This window comes from Schistocerca nitens, chromosome 1 (genome assembly GCF_023898315.1).
Source record: "Schistocerca nitens isolate TAMUIC-IGC-003100 chromosome 1, iqSchNite1.1, whole genome shotgun sequence".
Classification (NCBI taxonomy): Eukaryota; Metazoa; Arthropoda; class Insecta; order Orthoptera; family Acrididae; genus Schistocerca; species Schistocerca nitens.
This window is the reverse complement of record NC_064614.1, coordinates 661,999,934-662,017,721: the sequence shown is the minus strand read 5'-3', so window position 1 is coordinate 662,017,721 and position 17,788 is coordinate 661,999,934. Positions and strand designations below refer to the sequence as shown.

At 47.2% G+C, this 17,788-nt stretch overlaps 1 protein-coding gene and 30 non-coding genes across 31 annotated transcripts in view; 13 read left to right on the top strand and 18 right to left on the bottom strand.

Moving 5' to 3' along the window:
• The window catches only part of LOC126259167 (MMS19 nucleotide excision repair protein homolog), a 269,613-nt gene that overhangs the window by 99,537 nt on the left and 152,288 nt on the right, over window positions 1–17,788 (top strand). The gene's annotated exons all lie outside the window — the stretch shown is intronic.
• Trnat-ugu (transfer RNA threonine (anticodon UGU)) lies at window positions 3,124–3,198 on the bottom strand. The gene has a single exon. It is a non-coding gene; the product is annotated as a tRNA-Thr (tRNA).
• Window positions 3,561–3,635, bottom strand: Trnat-ugu (transfer RNA threonine (anticodon UGU)). The gene has a single exon. It is a non-coding gene; the product is annotated as a tRNA-Thr (tRNA).
• Window positions 3,998–4,072, bottom strand: Trnat-ugu (transfer RNA threonine (anticodon UGU)). Its single transcript has one exon. It is a non-coding gene; the product is annotated as a tRNA-Thr (tRNA).
• On the bottom strand, window positions 4,435–4,509 carry Trnat-ugu (transfer RNA threonine (anticodon UGU)). The gene has a single exon. It is a non-coding gene; the product is annotated as a tRNA-Thr (tRNA).
• On the bottom strand, window positions 4,872–4,946 carry Trnat-ugu (transfer RNA threonine (anticodon UGU)). Its single transcript has one exon. It is a non-coding gene; the product is annotated as a tRNA-Thr (tRNA).
• On the bottom strand, window positions 5,309–5,383 carry Trnat-ugu (transfer RNA threonine (anticodon UGU)). Its single transcript has one exon. It is a non-coding gene; the product is annotated as a tRNA-Thr (tRNA).
• Trnat-ugu (transfer RNA threonine (anticodon UGU)) lies at window positions 5,746–5,820 on the bottom strand. The gene has a single exon. It is a non-coding gene; the product is annotated as a tRNA-Thr (tRNA).
• On the bottom strand, window positions 6,183–6,257 carry Trnat-ugu (transfer RNA threonine (anticodon UGU)). The gene has a single exon. It is a non-coding gene; the product is annotated as a tRNA-Thr (tRNA).
• Window positions 6,620–6,694, bottom strand: Trnat-ugu (transfer RNA threonine (anticodon UGU)). Its single transcript has one exon. It is a non-coding gene; the product is annotated as a tRNA-Thr (tRNA).
• On the bottom strand, window positions 7,057–7,131 carry Trnat-ugu (transfer RNA threonine (anticodon UGU)). Its single transcript has one exon. It is a non-coding gene; the product is annotated as a tRNA-Thr (tRNA).
• Window positions 7,931–8,005, bottom strand: Trnat-ugu (transfer RNA threonine (anticodon UGU)). Its single transcript has one exon. It is a non-coding gene; the product is annotated as a tRNA-Thr (tRNA).
• On the bottom strand, window positions 8,368–8,442 carry Trnat-ugu (transfer RNA threonine (anticodon UGU)). The gene has a single exon. It is a non-coding gene; the product is annotated as a tRNA-Thr (tRNA).
• On the bottom strand, window positions 8,805–8,879 carry Trnat-ugu (transfer RNA threonine (anticodon UGU)). Its single transcript has one exon. It is a non-coding gene; the product is annotated as a tRNA-Thr (tRNA).
• On the bottom strand, window positions 9,242–9,316 carry Trnat-ugu (transfer RNA threonine (anticodon UGU)). The gene has a single exon. It is a non-coding gene; the product is annotated as a tRNA-Thr (tRNA).
• Trnat-ugu (transfer RNA threonine (anticodon UGU)) lies at window positions 9,679–9,753 on the bottom strand. Its single transcript has one exon. It is a non-coding gene; the product is annotated as a tRNA-Thr (tRNA).
• On the bottom strand, window positions 10,116–10,190 carry Trnat-ugu (transfer RNA threonine (anticodon UGU)). The gene has a single exon. It is a non-coding gene; the product is annotated as a tRNA-Thr (tRNA).
• Window positions 10,553–10,627, bottom strand: Trnat-ugu (transfer RNA threonine (anticodon UGU)). Its single transcript has one exon. It is a non-coding gene; the product is annotated as a tRNA-Thr (tRNA).
• Window positions 10,990–11,064, bottom strand: Trnat-ugu (transfer RNA threonine (anticodon UGU)). The gene has a single exon. It is a non-coding gene; the product is annotated as a tRNA-Thr (tRNA).
• Window positions 11,661–11,735, top strand: Trnat-ugu (transfer RNA threonine (anticodon UGU)). The gene has a single exon. It is a non-coding gene; the product is annotated as a tRNA-Thr (tRNA).
• Trnat-ugu (transfer RNA threonine (anticodon UGU)) lies at window positions 12,098–12,172 on the top strand. The gene has a single exon. It is a non-coding gene; the product is annotated as a tRNA-Thr (tRNA).
• Window positions 12,535–12,609, top strand: Trnat-ugu (transfer RNA threonine (anticodon UGU)). Its single transcript has one exon. It is a non-coding gene; the product is annotated as a tRNA-Thr (tRNA).
• Window positions 12,972–13,046, top strand: Trnat-ugu (transfer RNA threonine (anticodon UGU)). The gene has a single exon. It is a non-coding gene; the product is annotated as a tRNA-Thr (tRNA).
• On the top strand, window positions 13,409–13,483 carry Trnat-ugu (transfer RNA threonine (anticodon UGU)). Its single transcript has one exon. It is a non-coding gene; the product is annotated as a tRNA-Thr (tRNA).
• On the top strand, window positions 13,846–13,920 carry Trnat-ugu (transfer RNA threonine (anticodon UGU)). The gene has a single exon. It is a non-coding gene; the product is annotated as a tRNA-Thr (tRNA).
• On the top strand, window positions 14,283–14,357 carry Trnat-ugu (transfer RNA threonine (anticodon UGU)). Its single transcript has one exon. It is a non-coding gene; the product is annotated as a tRNA-Thr (tRNA).
• Trnat-ugu (transfer RNA threonine (anticodon UGU)) lies at window positions 14,720–14,794 on the top strand. The gene has a single exon. It is a non-coding gene; the product is annotated as a tRNA-Thr (tRNA).
• On the top strand, window positions 15,157–15,231 carry Trnat-ugu (transfer RNA threonine (anticodon UGU)). The gene has a single exon. It is a non-coding gene; the product is annotated as a tRNA-Thr (tRNA).
• Window positions 15,594–15,668, top strand: Trnat-ugu (transfer RNA threonine (anticodon UGU)). The gene has a single exon. It is a non-coding gene; the product is annotated as a tRNA-Thr (tRNA).
• Window positions 16,031–16,105, top strand: Trnat-ugu (transfer RNA threonine (anticodon UGU)). Its single transcript has one exon. It is a non-coding gene; the product is annotated as a tRNA-Thr (tRNA).
• On the top strand, window positions 16,468–16,542 carry Trnat-ugu (transfer RNA threonine (anticodon UGU)). The gene has a single exon. It is a non-coding gene; the product is annotated as a tRNA-Thr (tRNA).

Below are 17,788 nucleotides of genomic sequence, written 5' to 3'. Positions count from 1 at the left end.
TCAAAACACAACAGGAAAGAAACCCAGACAAGGTGAACTGACTAATTGTTGTGGCAGTTTGGCAGCGACAAACAGTTGTATGTAAAGTTGAGCACTTTGATTGGAAGAAACCACCTGTAGCCCATCAAATCTCAGCCATCTAGTAATTTTGATAAGACTATAAATTCTTCCTACCATACTAATATTCCATCTTCTACCCCCGTCACGCAGCAAACTAAATGACTCAAAGTGCAACAGAATGAGAAATTTGCTGAAGAACTGAAATTCTTTAGTTTGTAAAAAGAAGAAATGTCAAAACATTGCTTCAAATTATTTTGTTCTCTTTCAGCTAGCCAGGTGTAAAAATGAGAACCATTGCTTTAATAATGAATATTTTGGATAAATTAGTGTAACTGTACTATTACCTGTGTAATGCTAACACAACAAGTCTTTTGACTGTTAAAATCAATGCTTGATTTCATATACAAATGAGAAAACCTTTTACTGGCGGCTCCACTTTGTGTATTGCTCAAAGACAGAAACTCAGCTGTTTGCCTCCCTCACATGACTTAAATGTTGGTTTGTAACCTAAACGTGACAGAGATAGGGGAGCGTATGGTCTAACATATCTATGGTCTGAGATACTGTCACCACAGACTTCTTCCATAAAATAGTAAAAATAATATTGAAATGAGTATTCTCATTGTTCTGTTTTACAGCCAGAAACACATTCATTTAACATTACGTGTCCTGTCTTGTGATTGGCTGATAGAAGCATACCAAGTGGGCAAGATGTTGATTTGTGTGTTTGTCAAGCTAAAGTGCTGTATTTGGTGATTTTTGCATTTATACTTGCATACTAGAAAAATACGCCATTTAATTGATGCACCACATTAAAGATGTCTTCAAACTGCACTGTTTTGGTGTGATTTATTGCACAAACAATATAGGGGAATCTAATATCACCAAATAAAACATTACCTTCATTCTAAGTTAAAAGTTAAGAGTGCTTTATTACTAAACTTCCTGGTAGATTAAAATTGTTTGCCAGACCAGGACTCAAATCTAGGCTCTTTGCCTTTCACAGGCAAGTGCTTTACCAACTGAGCTACCCAAGAATGACTGATGACCTATCCTCACAGCTTTACTTCCACAAGTACCTGAACTCTTACCTTCCAAACTTTACAGAAGTTCTCCTGTGAAATTTGCCAGACTAGCAGTCTTGGAAGAAAGAATAATGCAGAAACATGGCTTAGCCACAGCCTGGAAATAGTTTCCAGAATAAACTGGCGAAAATTAATTGTTGGTGGGTAAACCAGCAAATTGTTGAGAAATATGAAGGGACTAATACCTCAAGCACAGGGGAAACAAACACTGAAATGCACTGTGTTACACCTCAGACTAAGCTAACAGCTCTTAAGGCCATAGATACATGTATTATGTCTGTGTTTATAGCTCCAATTGCTTTTTCAAGCGTGAAATGAAACTGAACTCTGTAAAATCAACATGGCAAAAGACCATGTGTACGAGGGCTATCCACAAAGTACATTACGTTTTCGTTTTTGTCCGTTAGGGGCGGGGCTAGCGCGGCCATCTTGGTGTCATGGCATTCCGCCGCTCAGTCGGCATCCTGCGGTGATAGTGAGAGGTTCGTGCTGTACTCTGTTGAGTTACTGTGACAGTTTGAAATGTCAGCGGTAATTGAAAATGCCGCGAAGTGTGAAGTGCGTGCTGTAATAAGGTTTCTGACTGCAAAAAACTGTACACCGATAGAAATCTGTCGGCAGCTTTGTGAAGTATATGGGGACAACATAATCACTGAAGGTGGAGTGCGTCAATGGGTCATAAAATTTAGAAATGGCCGAACTAACGTTCACGACGAAGAGCGAAGTGGAAGACCCAGCATAGTGACTGCCGAACTTGTCGAAAAAGTCGATGCCGCGGTCCATGAAAACTGTAATTTCACAATAACGGAACTCTCTATGAGTTTTCCACAAATTTCACGAAGTTTGTTGTTGCATGGAATCATTACCAAAAAGCTTGGTTACCACAAGTTTTGTGCAAGATGGATACCGAAAATCTTGACAGAGATTCACAAAAATCGCGAATGGCTGCAGCATTAATGGTTTTGGATGCTTACGAGAAAGATGGCGACTCATTACTCAATCGCATCATTACTGGTGACAAAACATGGGTTAAGCGTGTGAACTGCGAGACAAAATTGCAGTCCATGCAGTGGGGGCACACAAATTCCCCCCAAAAACCCAAGAAATGCATGCAGACAATGTCGGAAGGAAGGTGATGGCGACTGTCTTTTGGGACAGAAAAGGTGTGATTTTTGTGGATTTCCTGGAAAGAGGCACTACAATAAACTCTCAAAGGTATTGCCAAACTCTGCACAACCTCAGAAGAGCAATACAAAACAAGCGCAGGGGAAAGTTGGGCTCAAAGATCTTGCTGATTCACGACAACGCCCGGGCCCACACGGCAAATGCCACTCGTGAAGTTCTCGAATCTTTTAAGTGGGAATTGTTTCCTCATCCGCCATACAGTCCCGACCTGGCACCGAGCAACTTCCACTTATTCCCAGCAATGAAGAAGTGGTTGGGTAAGCAGCGTTTTGATGACGACGCACAGCTTCAAGAAGAGGTAACCACGTGGTTGAAGGCGCAGGCGGCCAAATTTTACAACGAAGGAATTTCCAAGCTCGTCCATCGCTACGATAAGTGCCTTAATTTAAATGGCAACTATGTAGAAAAGTAGTATTTAAGTGTGGCTTTCATCTGTATATAATAAAAAAAATTTCCGATACTTTATTTATTTTTAATTCCAAAACGTAATGTACTTTGTGGATAGCCCTGGTATATAGAATTGTGGGTCTAAGCCATGTAAGATATTCTGAAGGGGTGCCAATCCCTTCATAATTTAGTGGAAAAGCAACTATCCAATTTAGACTGCAGGTGACTGTTTTCACACTGTAGTGAGCTACTCACAGATTGGTGGCGTAAAATCTCAGGAAAGAAACACTGAAGTTAGGACAATGCTTCTTTCTTCTGAAAAACTTTAAAAGAAATGATAATTAAATAGACACCCTAGCTGCAAGCAGGCGTTGATGCACTTCATTGGGGACATGCTGAAAATGTGTGCCCCGACCGGGACTCGAACCCGGGATCTCCTGCTTACATGGCAGACGCTCTATCCATCTGAGCCACCGCGGGCACAGAGGATAGAGCGTCTGCAGGGACTTATCCCTTGCACGCTCCCCGTGAGATCCACATTCCCAACATGTCCACAACACTACATTCGTAGTGCGCCTAATAGATGTTTGCCCATCATACTCATTACTCGTGGCAGATTAATCTACCAAGTCCCGTACGAGTTCGGGCATAGCGTGTGCGTTCGCACAAGAAGGTCAAAGGCCGGGAACCCATATTATTAACTATATATGACGGTAGTTGTTCCCGAAAGAACAGTTACCGTCGATGACCATGCAGCTTGCTATAAATGAAATGATAATTAAATAGACACCCTAGCTGCAAGCAGGCGTTGATGCACTTCATTGGGGACATGCTGAAAATGTGTGCCCCGACCGGGACTCGAACCCGGGATCTCCTGCTTACATGGCAGACGCTCTATCCATCTGAGCCACCGCGGGCACAGAGGATAGAGCGTCTGCAGGGACTTATCCCTTGCACGCTCCCCGTGAGATCCACATTCCCAACATATCCACAACACTACATTCGTAGTGCGCCTAATAGATGTTTGCCCATCATACTCATTACTCGTGGCAGATTAATCTACCAAGTCCCGTACGAGTTCGGGCATAGCGTGTGCGTTCGCACAAGAAGGTCAAAGGCCGGGAACCCATATTATTAACTATATATGACGGTAGTTGTTCCCGAAAGAACAGTTACCGTCGATGACCATGCAGCTTGCTATAAATGAAATGATAATTAAATAGACACCCTAGCTGCAAGCAGGCGTTGATGCACTTCATTGGGGACATGCTGAAAATGTGTGCCCCGACCGGGACTCGAACCCGGGATCTCCTGCTTACATGGCAGACGCTCTATCCATCTGAGCCACCGCGGGCACAGAGGATAGAGCGTCTGCAGGGACTTATCCCTTGCACGCTCCCCGTGAGATCCACATTCCCAACATGTCCACAACACTACATTCGTAGTGCGCCTAATAGATGTTTGCCCATCATACTCATTACTCGTGGCAGATTAATCTACCAAGTCCCGTACGAGTTCGGGCATAGCGTGTGCGTTCGCACAAGAAGGTCAAAGGCCGGGAACCCATATTATTAACTATATATGACGGTAGTTGTTCCCGAAAGAACAGTTACCGTCGATGACCATGCAGCTTGCTATAAATGAAATGATAATTAAATAGACACCCTAGCTGCAAGCAGGCGTTGATGCACTTCATTGGGGACATGCTGAAAATGTGTGCCCCGACCGGGACTCGAACCCGGGATCTCCTGCTTACATGGCAGACGCTCTATCCATCTGAGCCACCGCGGGCACAGAGGATAGAGCGTCTGCAGGGACTTATCCCTTGCACGCTCCCCGTGAGATCCACATTCCCAACATGTCCACAACACTACATTCGTAGTGCGCCTAATAGATGTTTGCCCATCATACTCATTACTCGTGGCAGATTAATCTACCAAGTCCCGTACGAGTTCGGGCATAGCGTGTGCGTTCGCACAAGAAGGTCAAAGGCCGGGAACCCATATTATTAACTATATATGACGGTAGTTGTTCCCGAAAGAACAGTTACCGTCGATGACCATGCAGCTTGCTATAAATGAAATGATAATTAAATAGACACCCTAGCTGCAAGCAGGCGTTGATGCACTTCATTGGGGACATGCTGAAAATGTGTGCCCCGACCGGGACTCGAACCCGGGATCTCCTGCTTACATGGCAGACGCTCTATCCATCTGAGCCACCGCGGGCACAGAGGATAGAGCGTCTGCAGGGACTTATCCCTTGCACGCTCCCCGTGAGATCCACATTCCCAACATGTCCACAACACTACATTCGTAGTGCGCCTAATAGATGTTTGCCCATCATACTCATTACTCGTGGCAGATTAATCTACCAAGTCCCGTACGAGTTCGGGCATAGCGTGTGCGTTCGCACAAGAAGGTCAAAGGCCGGGAACCCATATTATTAACTATATATGACGGTAGTTGTTCCCGAAAGAACAGTTACCGTCGATGACCATGCAGCTTGCTATAAATGAAATGATAATTAAATAGACACCCTAGCTGCAAGCAGGCGTTGATGCACTTCATTGGGGACATGCTGAAAATGTGTGCCCCGACCGGGACTCGAACCCGGGATCTCCTGCTTACATGGCAGACGCTCTATCCATCTGAGCCACCGCGGGCACAGAGGATAGAGCGTCTGCAGGGACTTATCCCTTGCACGCTCCCCGTGAGATCCACATTCCCAACATATCCACAACACTACATTCGTAGTGCGCCTAATAGATGTTTGCCCATCATACTCATTACTCGTGGCAGATTAATCTACCAAGTCCCGTACGAGTTCGGGCATAGCGTGTGCGTTCGCACAAGAAGGTCAAAGGCCGGGAACCCATATTATTAACTATATATGACGGTAGTTGTTCCCGAAAGAACAGTTACCGTCGATGACCATGCAGCTTGCTATAAATGAAATGATAATTAAATAGACACCCTAGCTGCAAGCAGGCGTTGATGCACTTCATTGGGGACATGCTGAAAATGTGTGCCCCGACCGGGACTCGAACCCGGGATCTCCTGCTTACATGGCAGACGCTCTATCCATCTGAGCCACCGCGGGCACAGAGGATAGAGCGTCTGCAGGGACTTATCCCTTGCACGCTCCCCGTGAGATCCACATTCCCAACATGTCCACAACACTACATTCGTAGTGCGCCTAATAGATGTTTGCCCATCATACTCATTACTCGTGGCAGATTAATCTACCAAGTCCCGTACGAGTTCGGGCATAGCGTGTGCGTTCGCACAAGAAGGTCAAAGGCCGGGAACCCATATTATTAACTATATATGACGGTAGTTGTTCCCGAAAGAACAGTTACCGTCGATGACCATGCAGCTTGCTATAAATGAAATGATAATTAAATAGACACCCTAGCTGCAAGCAGGCGTTGATGCACTTCATTGGGGACATGCTGAAAATGTGTGCCCCGACCGGGACTCGAACCCGGGATCTCCTGCTTACATGGCAGACGCTCTATCCATCTGAGCCACCGCGGGCACAGAGGATAGAGCGTCTGCAGGGACTTATCCCTTGCACGCTCCCCGTGAGATCCACATTCCCAACATGTCCACAACACTACATTCGTAGTGCGCCTAATAGATGTTTGCCCATCATACTCATTACTCGTGGCAGATTAATCTACCAAGTCCCGTACGAGTTCGGGCATAGCGTGTGCGTTCGCACAAGAAGGTCAAAGGCCGGGAACCCATATTATTAACTATATATGACGGTAGTTGTTCCCGAAAGAACAGTTACCGTCGATGACCATGCAGCTTGCTATAAATGAAATGATAATTAAATAGACACCCTAGCTGCAAGCAGGCGTTGATGCACTTCATTGGGGACATGCTGAAAATGTGTGCCCCGACCGGGACTCGAACCCGGGATCTCCTGCTTACATGGCAGACGCTCTATCCATCTGAGCCACCGCGGGCACAGAGGATAGAGCGTCTGCAGGGACTTATCCCTTGCACGCCCCCCGTGAGATCCACATTCCCAACATGTCCACAACACTACATTCGTAGTGCGCCTAATAGATGTTTGCCCATCATACTCATTACTCGTGGCAGATTAATCTACCAAGTCCCGTACGAGTTCGGGCATAGCGTGTGCGTTCGCACAAGAAGGTCAAAGGCCGGGAACCCATATTATTAACTATATATGACGGTAGTTGTTCCCGAAAGAACAGTTACCGTCGATGACCATGCAGCTTGCTATAAATGAAATGATAATTAAATAGACACCCTAGCTGCAAGCAGGCGTTGATGCACTTCATTGGGGACATGCTGAAAATGTGTGCCCCGACCGGGACTCGAACCCGGGATCTCCTGCTTACATGGCAGACGCTCTATCCATCTGAGCCACCGCGGGCACAGAGGATAGAGCGTCTGCAGGGACTTATCCCTTGCACGCTCCCCGTGAGATCCACATTCCCAACATGTCCACAACACTACATTCGTAGTGCGCCTAATAGATGTTTGCCCATCATACTCATTACTCGTGGCAGATTAATCTACCAAGTCCCGTACGAGTTCGGGCATAGCGTGTGCGTTCGCACAAGAAGGTCAAAGGCCGGGAACCCATATTATTAACTATATATGACGGTAGTTGTTCCCGAAAGAACAGTTACCGTCGATGACCATGCAGCTTGCTATAAATGAAATGATAATTAAATAGACACCCTAGCTGCAAGCAGGCGTTGATGCACTTCATTGGGGACATGCTGAAAATGTGTGCCCCGACCGGGACTCGAACCCAGGATCTCCTGCTTACATGGCAGACGCTCTATCCATCTGAGCCACCGCGGGCACAGAGGATAGAGCGTCTGCAGGGACTTATCCCTTGCACGCTCCCCGTGAGATCCACATTCCCAACATGTCCACAACACTACATTCGTAGTGCGCCTAATAGATGTTTGCCCATCATACTCATTACTCGTGGCAGATTAATCTACCAAGTCCCGTACGAGTTCGGGCATAGCGTGTGCGTTCGCACAAGAAGGTCAAAGGCCGGGAACCCATATTATTAACTATATATGACGGTAGTTGTTCCCGAAAGAACAGTTACCGTCGATGACCATGCAGCTTGCTATAAATGAAATGATAATTAAATAGACACCCTAGCTGCAAGCAGGCGTTGATGCACTTCATTGGGGACATGCTGAAAATGTGTGCCCCGACCGGGACTCGAACCCGGGATCTCCTGCTTACATGGCAGACGCTCTATCCATCTGAGCCACCGCGGGCACAGAGGATAGAGCGTCTGCAGGGACTTATCCCTTGCACGCTCCCCGTGAGATCCACATTCCCAACATGTCCACAACACTACATTCGTAGTGCGCCTAATAGATGTTTGCCCATCATACTCATTACTCGTGGCAGATTAATCTACCAAGTCCCGTACGAGTTCGGGCATAGCGTGTGCGTTCGCACAAGAAGGTCAAAGGCCGGGAACCCATATTATTAACTATATATGACGGTAGTTGTTCCCGAAAGAACAGTTACCGTCGATGACCATGCAGCTTGCTATAAATGAAATGATAATTAAATAGACACCCTAGCTGCAAGCAGGCGTTGATGCACTTCATTGGGGACATGCTGAAAATGTGTGCCCCGACCGGGACTCGAACCCGGGATCTCCTGCTTACATGGCAGACGCTCTATCCATCTGAGCCACCGCGGGCACAGAGGATAGAGCGTCTGCAGGGACTTATCCCTTGCACGCTCCCTGTGAGATCCACATTCCCAACATGTCCACAACACTACATTCGTAGTGCGCCTAATAGATGTTTGCCCATCATACTCATTACTCGTGGCAGATTAATCTACCAAGTCCCGTACGAGTTCGGGCATAGCGTGTGCGTTCGCACAAGAAGGTCAAAGGCCGGGAACCCATATTATTAACTATATATGACGGTAGTTGTTCCCGAAAGAACAGTTACCGTCGATGACCATGCAGCTTGCTATAAATGAAATGATAATTAAATAGACACCCTAGCTGCAAGCAGGCGTTGATGCACTTCATTGGGGACATGCTGAAAATGTGTGCCCCGACCGGGACTCGAACCCGGGATCTCCTGCTTACATGGCAGACGCTCTATCCATCTGAGCCACCGCGGGCACAGAGGATAGAGCGTCTGCAGGGACTTATCCCTTGCACGCTCCCCGTGAGATCCACATTCCCAACATGTCCACAACACTACATTCGTAGTGCGCCTAATAGATGTTTGCCCATCATACTCATTACTCGTGGCAGATTAATCTACCAAGTCCCGTACGAGTTCGGGCATAGCGTGTGCGTTCGCACAAGAAGGTCAAAGGCCGGGAACCCATATTATTAACTATATATGACGGTAGTTGTTCCCGAAAGAACAGTTACCGTCGATGACCATGCAGCTTGCTATAAATGAAATGATAATTAAATAGACACCCTAGCTGCAAGCAGGCGTTGATGCACTTCATTGGGGACATGCTGAAAATGTGTGCCCCGACCGGGACTCGAACCCGGGATCTCCTGCTTACATGGCAGACGCTCTATCCATCTGAGCCACCGCGGGCACAGAGGATAGAGCGTCTGCAGGGACTTATCCCTTGCACGCTCCCCATGAGATCCACATTCCCAACATGTCCACAACACTACATTCGTAGTGCGCCTAATAGATGTTTGCCCATCATACTCATTACTCGTGGCAGATTAATCTACCAAGTCCCGTACGAGTTCGGGCATAGCGTGTGCGTTCGCACAAGAAGGTCAAAGGCCGGGAACCCATATTATTAACTATATATGACGGTAGTTGTTCCCGAAAGAACAGTTACCGTCGATGACCATGCAGCTTGCTATAAATGAAATGATAATTAAATAGACACCCTAGCTGCAAGCAGGCGTTGATGCACTTCATTGGGGACATGCTGAAAATGTGTGCCCCGACCGGGACTCGAACCCGGGATCTCCTGCTTACATGGCAGACGCTCTATCCATCTGAGCCACCGCGGGCACAGAGGATAGAGCGTCTGCAGGGACTTATCCCTTGCACGCTCCCCGTGAGATCCACATTCCCAACATGTCCACAACACTACATTCGTAGTGCGCCTAATAGATGTTTGCCCATCATACTCATTACTCGTGGCAGATTAATCTACCAAGTCCCGTACGAGTTCGGGCATAGCGTGTGCGTTCGCACAAGAAGGTCAAAGGCTGGGAACCCATATTATTAACTATATATGACGGTAGTTGTTCCCGAAAGAACAGTTACCGTCGATGACCATGCAGCTTGCTATAAATGAAATGATAATTAAATAGACACCCTAGCTGCAAGCAGGCGTTGATGCACTTCATTGGGGACATGCTGAAAATGTGTGCCCCGACCGGGACTCGAACCCGGGATCTCCTGCTTACATGGCAGACGCTCTATCCATCTGAGCCACCGCGGGCACAGAGGATAGAGCGTCTGCAGGGACTTATCCCTTGCACGCTCCCCGTGAGATCCACATTCCCAACATGTCCACAACACTACATTCGTAGTGCGCCTAATAGATGTTTGCCCATCATACTCATTACTCGTGGCAGATTAATCTACCAAGTCCCGTACGAGTTCGGGCATAGCGTGTGCGTTCGCACAAGAAGGTCAAAGGCCGGGAACCCATATTATTAACTATATATGACGGTAGTTGTTCCCGAAAGAACAGTTACCGTCGATGACCATGCAGCTTGCTATAAATGAAATGATAATTAAATAGACACCCTAGCTGCAAGCAGGCGTTGATGCACTTCATTGGGGACATGCTGAAAATGTGTGCCCCGACCGGGACTCGAACCCGGGATCTCCTGCTTACATGGCAGACGCTCTATCCATCTGAGCCACCGCGGGCACAGAGGATAGAGCGTCTGCAGGGACTTATCCCTTGCACGCTCCCCGTGAGATCCACATTCCCAACATGTCCACAACACTACATTCGTAGTGCGCCTAATAGATGTTTGCCCATCATACTCATTACTCGTGGCAGATTAATCTACCAAGTCCCGTACGAGTTCGGGCATAGCGTGTGCGTTCGCACAAGAAGGTCAAAGGCCGGGAACCCATATTATTAACTATATATGACGGTAGTTGTTCCCGAAAGAACAGTTACCGTCGATGACCATGCAGCTTGCTATAAATGAAATGATAATTAAATAGACACCCTAGCTGCAAGCAGGCGTTGATGCACTTCATTGGGGACATGCTGAAAATGTGTGCCCCGACCGGGACTCGAACCCGGGATCTCCTGCTTACATGGCAGACGCTCTATCCATCTGAGCCACCGCGGGCACAGAGGATAGAGCGTCTGCAGGGACTTATCCCTTGCACGCTCCCCGTGAGATCCACATTCCCAACATGTCCACAACACTACATTCGTAGTGCGCCTAATAGATGTTTGCCCATCATACTCATTACTCGTGGCAGATTAATCTACCAAGTCCCGTACGAGTTCGGGCATAGCGTGTGCGTTCGCACAAGAAGGTCAAAGGCCGGGAACCCATATTATTAACTATATATGACGGTAGTTGTTCCCGAAAGAACAGTTACCGTCGATGACCATGCAGCTTGCTATAAATGAAATGATAATTAAATAGACACCCTAGCTGCAAGCTGCATGGTCATCGACGGTAACTGTTCTTTCGGGAACAACTACCGTCATATATAGTTAATAATATGGGTTCCCGGCCTTTGACCTTCTTGTGCGAACGCACACGCTATGCCCGAACTCGTACGGGACTTGGTAGATTAATCTGCCACGAGTAATGAGTATGATGGGCAAACATCTATTAGGCGCACTACGAATGTAGTGTTGTGGACATGTTGGGAATGTGGATCTCACGGGGAGCGTGCAAGGGATAGGTCCCTGCAGACGCTCTATCCTCTGTGCCCGCGGTGGCTCAGATGGATAGAGCGTCTGCCATGTAAGCAGGAGATCCCGGGTTCGAGTCCCGGTCGGGGCACACATTTTCAGCATGTCCCCAATGAAGTGCATCAACGCCTGCTTGCAGCTAGGGTGTCTATTTAATTATCATTTCATTTATAGCAAGCTGCATGGTCATCGACGGTAACTGTTCTTTCGGGAACAACTACCATCATATATAGTTAATAATATGGGTTCCCGGCCTTTGACCTTCTTGTGCGAACGCACACGCTATGCCCGAACTCGTACGGGACTTGGTAGATTAATCTGCCACGAGTAATGAGTATGATGGGCAAACATCTATTAGGCGCACTACGAATGTAGTGTTGTGGACATGTTGGGAATGTGGATCTCACGGGGAGCGTGCAAGGGATAAGTCCCTGCAGACGCTCTATCCTCTGTGCCCGCGGTGGCTCAGATGGATAGAGCGTCTGCCATGTAAGCAGGAGGTCCCGGGTTCGAGTCCCGGTCGGGGCACACATTTTCAGCATGTCCCCAATGAAGTGCATCAACGCCTGCTTGCAGCTAGGGTGTCTATTTAATTATCATTTCATTTATAGCAAGCTGCATGGTCATCGACGGTAACTGTTCTTTCGGGAACAACTACCGTCATATATAGTTAATAATATGGGTTCCCGGCCTTTGACCTTCTTGTGCGAACGCACACGCTATGCCCGAACTCGTACGGGACTTGGTAGATTAATCTGCCACGAGTAATGAGTATGATGGGCAAACATCTATTAGGCGCACTACGAATGTAGTGTTGTGGACATGTTGGGAATGTGGATCTCACGGGGAGCGTGCAAGGGATAAGTCCCTGCAGACGCTCTATCCTCTGTGCCCGCGGTGGCTCAGATGGATAGAGCGTCTGCCATGTAAGCAGGAGATCCCGGGTTCGAGTCCCGGTCGGGGCACACATTTTCAGCATGTCCCCAATGAAGTGCATCAACGCCTGCTTGCAGCTAGGGTGTCTATTTAATTATCATTTCATTTATAGCAAGCTGCATGGTCATCGACGGTAACTGTTCTTTCGGGAACAACTACCGTCATATATAGTTAATAATATGGGTTCCCGGCCTTTGACCTTCTTGTGCGAACGCACACGCTATGCCCGAACTCGTACGGGACTTGGTAGATTAATCTGCCACGAGTAATGAGTATGATGGGCAAACATCTATTAGGCGCACTACGAATGTAGTGTTGTGGACATGTTGGGAATGTGGATCTCACGGGGAGCGTGCAAGGGATAAGTCCCTGCAGACGCTCTATCCTCTGTGCCCGCGGTGGCTCAGATGGATAGAGCGTCTGCCATGTAAGCAGGAGATCCCGGGTTCGAGTCCCGGTCGGGGCACACATTTTCAGCATGTCCCCAATGAAGTGCATCAACGCCTGCTTGCAGCTAGGGTGTCTATTTAATTATCATTTCATTTATAGCAAGCTGCATGGTCTTCGACGGTAACTGTTCTTTCGGGAACAACTACCGTCATATATAGTTAATAATATGGGTTCCCGGCCTTTGACCTTCTTGTGCGAACGCACACGCTATGCCCGAACTCGTACGGGACTTGGTAGATTAATCTGCCACGAGTAATGAGTATGATGGGCAAACATCTATTAGGCGCACTACGAATGTAGTGTTGTGGACATGTTGGGAATGTGGATCTCACGGGGAGCGTGCAAGGGATAAGTCCCTGCAGACGCTCTATCCTCTGTGCCCGCGGTGGCTCAGATGGATAGAGCGTCTGCCATGTAAGCAGGAGATCCCGGGTTCGAGTCCCGGTCGGGGCACACATTTTCAGCATGTCCCCAATGAAGTGCATCAACGCCTGCTTGCAGCTAGGGTGTCTATTTAATTATCATTTCATTTATAGCAAGCTGCATGGTCATCGACGGTAACTGTTCTTTCGGGAACAACTACCGTCATATATAGTTAATAATATGGGTTCCCGGCCTTTGACCTTCTTGTGCGAACGCACACGCTATGCCCGAACTCGTACGGGACTTGGTAGATTAATCTGCCACGAGTAATGAGTATGATGGGCAAACATCTATTAGGCGCACTACGAATGTAGTGTTGTGGACATGTTGGGAATGTGGATCTCACGGGGAGCGTGCAAGGGATAAGTCCCTGCAGACGCTCTATCCTCTGTGCCCGCGGTGGCTCAGATGGATAGAGCGTCTGCCATGTAAGCAGGAGATCCCGGGTTCGAGTCCCGGTCGGGGCACACATTTTCAGCATGTCCCCAATGAAGTGCATCAACGCCTGCTTGCAGCTAGGGTGTCTATTTAATTATCATTTCATTTATAGCAAGCTGCATGGTCATCGACGGTAACTGTTCTTTCGGGAACAACTACCGTCATATATAGTTAATAATATGGGTTCCCGGCCTTTGACCTTCTTGTGCGAACGCACACGCTATGCCCGAACTCGTACGGGACTTGGTAGATTAATCTGCCACGAGTAATGAGTATGATGGGCAAACATCTATTAGGCGCACTACGAATGTAGTGTTGTGGACATGTTGGGAATGTGGATCTCACGGGGAGCGTGCAAGGGATAAGTCCCTGCAGACGCTCTATCCTCTGTGCCCGCGGTGGCTCAGATGGATAGAGCGTCTGCCATGTAAGCAGGAGATCCCGGGTTCGAGTCCCGGTCGGGGCACACATTTTCAGCATGTCCCCAATGAAGTGCATCAACGCCTGCTTGCAGCTAGGGTGTCTATTTAATTATCATTTCATTTATAGCAAGCTGCATGGTCATCGACGGTAACTGTTCTTTCGGGAACAACTACCGTCATATATAGTTAATAATATGGGTTCCCGGCCTTTGACCTTCTTGTGCGAACGCACACGCTATGCCCGAACTCGTACGGGACTTGGTAGATTAATCTGCCACGAGTAATGAGTATGATGGGCAAACATCTATTAGGCGCACTACGAATGTAGTGTTGTGGACATGTTGGGAATGTGGATCTCACGGGGAGCGTGCAAGGGATAAGTCCCTGCAGACGCTCTATCCTCTGTGCCCGCGGTGGCTCAGATGGATAGAGCGTCTGCCATGTAAGCAGGAGATCCCGGGTTCGAGTCCCGGTCGGGGCACACATTTTCAGCATGTCCCCAATGAAGTGCATCAACGCCTGCTTGCAGCTAGGGTGTCTATTTAATTATCATTTCATTTATAGCAAGCTGCATGGTCATCGACGGTAACTGTTCTTTCGGGAACAACTACCGTCATATATAGTTAATAATATGGGTTCCCGGCCTTTGACCTTCTTGTGCGAACGCACACGCTATGCCCGAACTCGTACGGGACTTGGTAGATTAATCTGCCACGAGTAATGAGTATGATGGGCAAACATCTATTAGGCGCACTACGAATGTAGTGTTGTGGACATGTTGGGAATGTGGATCTCACGGGGAGCGTGCAAGGGATAAGTCCCTGCAGACGCTCTATCCTCTGTGCCCGCGGTGGCTCAGATGGATAGAGCGTCTGCCATGTAAGCAGGAGATCCCGGGTTCGAGTCCCGGTCGGGGCACACATTTTCAGCATGTCCCCAATGAAGTGCATCAACGCCTGCTTGCAGCTAGGGTGTCTATTTAATTATCATTTCATTTATAGCAAGCTGCATGGTCATCGACGGTAACTGTTCTTTCGGGAACAACTACCGTCATATATAGTTAATAATATGGGTTCCCGGCCTTTGACCTTCTTGTGCGAACGCACACGCTATGCCCGAACTCGTACGGGACTTGGTAGATTAATCTGCCACGAGTAATGAGTATGATGGGCAAACATCTATTAGGCGCACTACGAATGTAGTGTTGTGGACATGTTGGGAATGTGGATCTCACGGGGAGCGTGCAAGGGATAAGTCCCTGCAGACGCTCTATCCTCTGTGCCCGCGGTGGCTCAGATGGATAGAGCGTCTGCCATGTAAGCAGGAGATCCCGGGTTCGAGTCCCGGTCGGGGCACACATTTTCAGCATGTCCCCAATGAAGTGCATCAACGCCTGCTTGCAGCTAGGGTGTCTATTTAATTATCATTTCATTTATAGCAAGCTGCATGGTCATCGACGGTAACTGTTCTTTCGGGAACAACTACCGTCATATATAGTTAATAATATGGGTTCCCGGCCTTTGACCTTCTTGTGCGAACGCACACGCTATGCCCGAACTCGTACGGGACTTGGTAGATTAATCTGCCACGAGTAATGAGTATGATGGGCAAACATCTATTAGGCGCACTACGAATGTAGTGTTGTGGACATGTTGGGAATGTGGATCTCACGGGGAGCGTGCAAGGGATAAGTCCCTGCAGACGCTCTATCCTCTGTGCCCGCGGTGGCTCAGATGGATAGAGCGTCTGCCATGTAAGCAGGAGATCCCGGGTTCGAGTCCCGGTCGGGGCACACATTTTCAGCATGTCCCCAATGAAGTGCATCAACGCCTGCTTGCAGCTAGGGTGTCTATTTAATTATCATTTCATTTATAGCAAGCTGCATGGTCATCGACGGTAACTGTTCTTTCGGGAACAACTACCGTCATATATAGTTAATAATATGGGTTCCCGGCCTTTGACCTTCTTGTGCGAACGCACACGCTATGCCCGAACTCGTACGGGACTTGGTAGATTAATCTGCCACGAGTAATGAGTATGATGGGCAAACATGTATTAGGCGCACTACGAATGTAGTGTTGTGGACATGTTGGGAATGTGGATCTCACGGGGAGCGTGCAAGGGATAAGTCCCTGCAGACGCTCTATCCTCTGTGCCCGCGGTGGCTCAGATGGATAGAGCGTCTGCCATGTAAGCAGGAGATCCCGGGTTCGAGTCCCGGTCGGGGCACACATTTTCAGCATGTCCCCAATGAAGTGCATCAACGCCTGCTTGCAGCTAGGGTGTCTATTTAATTATCATTTCATTTATAGCAAGCTGCATGGTCATCGACGGTAACTGTTCTTTCGGGAACAACTACCGTCATATATAGTTAAACTTTAAAAGAGCGAGTGTGGTAGTAAAATTATTTTTTCTTTAATTGATCTGATTTAACAGATTTAATATAAATGATTTCTTTTGCAGTGTTGTAAATAAGTGTGATATGTGATCTCAATAAATGTAAAATAATAGACAGGTATACTGGAAAACAATTAAAGAAACACAAATAGGAATATAAGGTATGGTGTGTCAAAAATAAGCAGTCAGAAACTTTATAAAAGAAACGCAAAATTGGCATTAAATAAGACCAAACTTTACTTAAACAACACCAAAATGGACACAAAAAGAAGGGGGGAAAAAAACAGAAATTAGCCCAAAAGTAAAATGACTTTTTACTATCCCTAGTTATGGTAGTCTTTTGATTATCCAGCCTAATGTGGCAGAAGGTCAATCTGGAAAGGTTGAAGTTATATAAATTCTGACTTTCAGCTTCAGCCATACCATTGAAAACACCCTTTTTTAATACAAAAAAAACCCAAATCTTGTTATAAGTGTTTGTCATGTGCATACTGCACCCTTCAGAAATTATTACAGAAAACTGTCTACATTGTAAAGTATGAAAGTATGATTACACACATGTGAAAAGCCAGACTTAACAAAAAAGATGAAACATACAGGTTTGAGGTCTTAAAAAAGTCTTTGATAGATGACTGTTCCCTCCTTTAGTCCTCTTCCATGCTGCTATATACTTCCACTTAGGCAGACAGATCATATCATCTGGCATTGCTTCCTCCTGTGTACTAATGTACTGCAGCACTGCCTCAGTCATCTTGAACCCTTCTGAATGTGGGATGCCATTTGTCCTGTCATCTAAGTTTGCTTCCTCCTCTTGTATTACTTCCTCTTGCGTCACCATTTTCATAACATTGTTGTCAGTTTGTTCATCAACTCGTTATTTGCCATCCATTCTGTAATGTCCTCTGCATCGATAACCTCACAGACTGGTACACTTTTAAGAAAGGTCTTGGAAAATCCTTTCAGATCATGGAAGTGGACATTTTAACTTTGAATCCATGTTTGAAACCGAAGACAGTCACCCTATGACATTACCGAGTCAGTGCTCTTTAGAATGGTTACACAGTCTTCATTACTATCA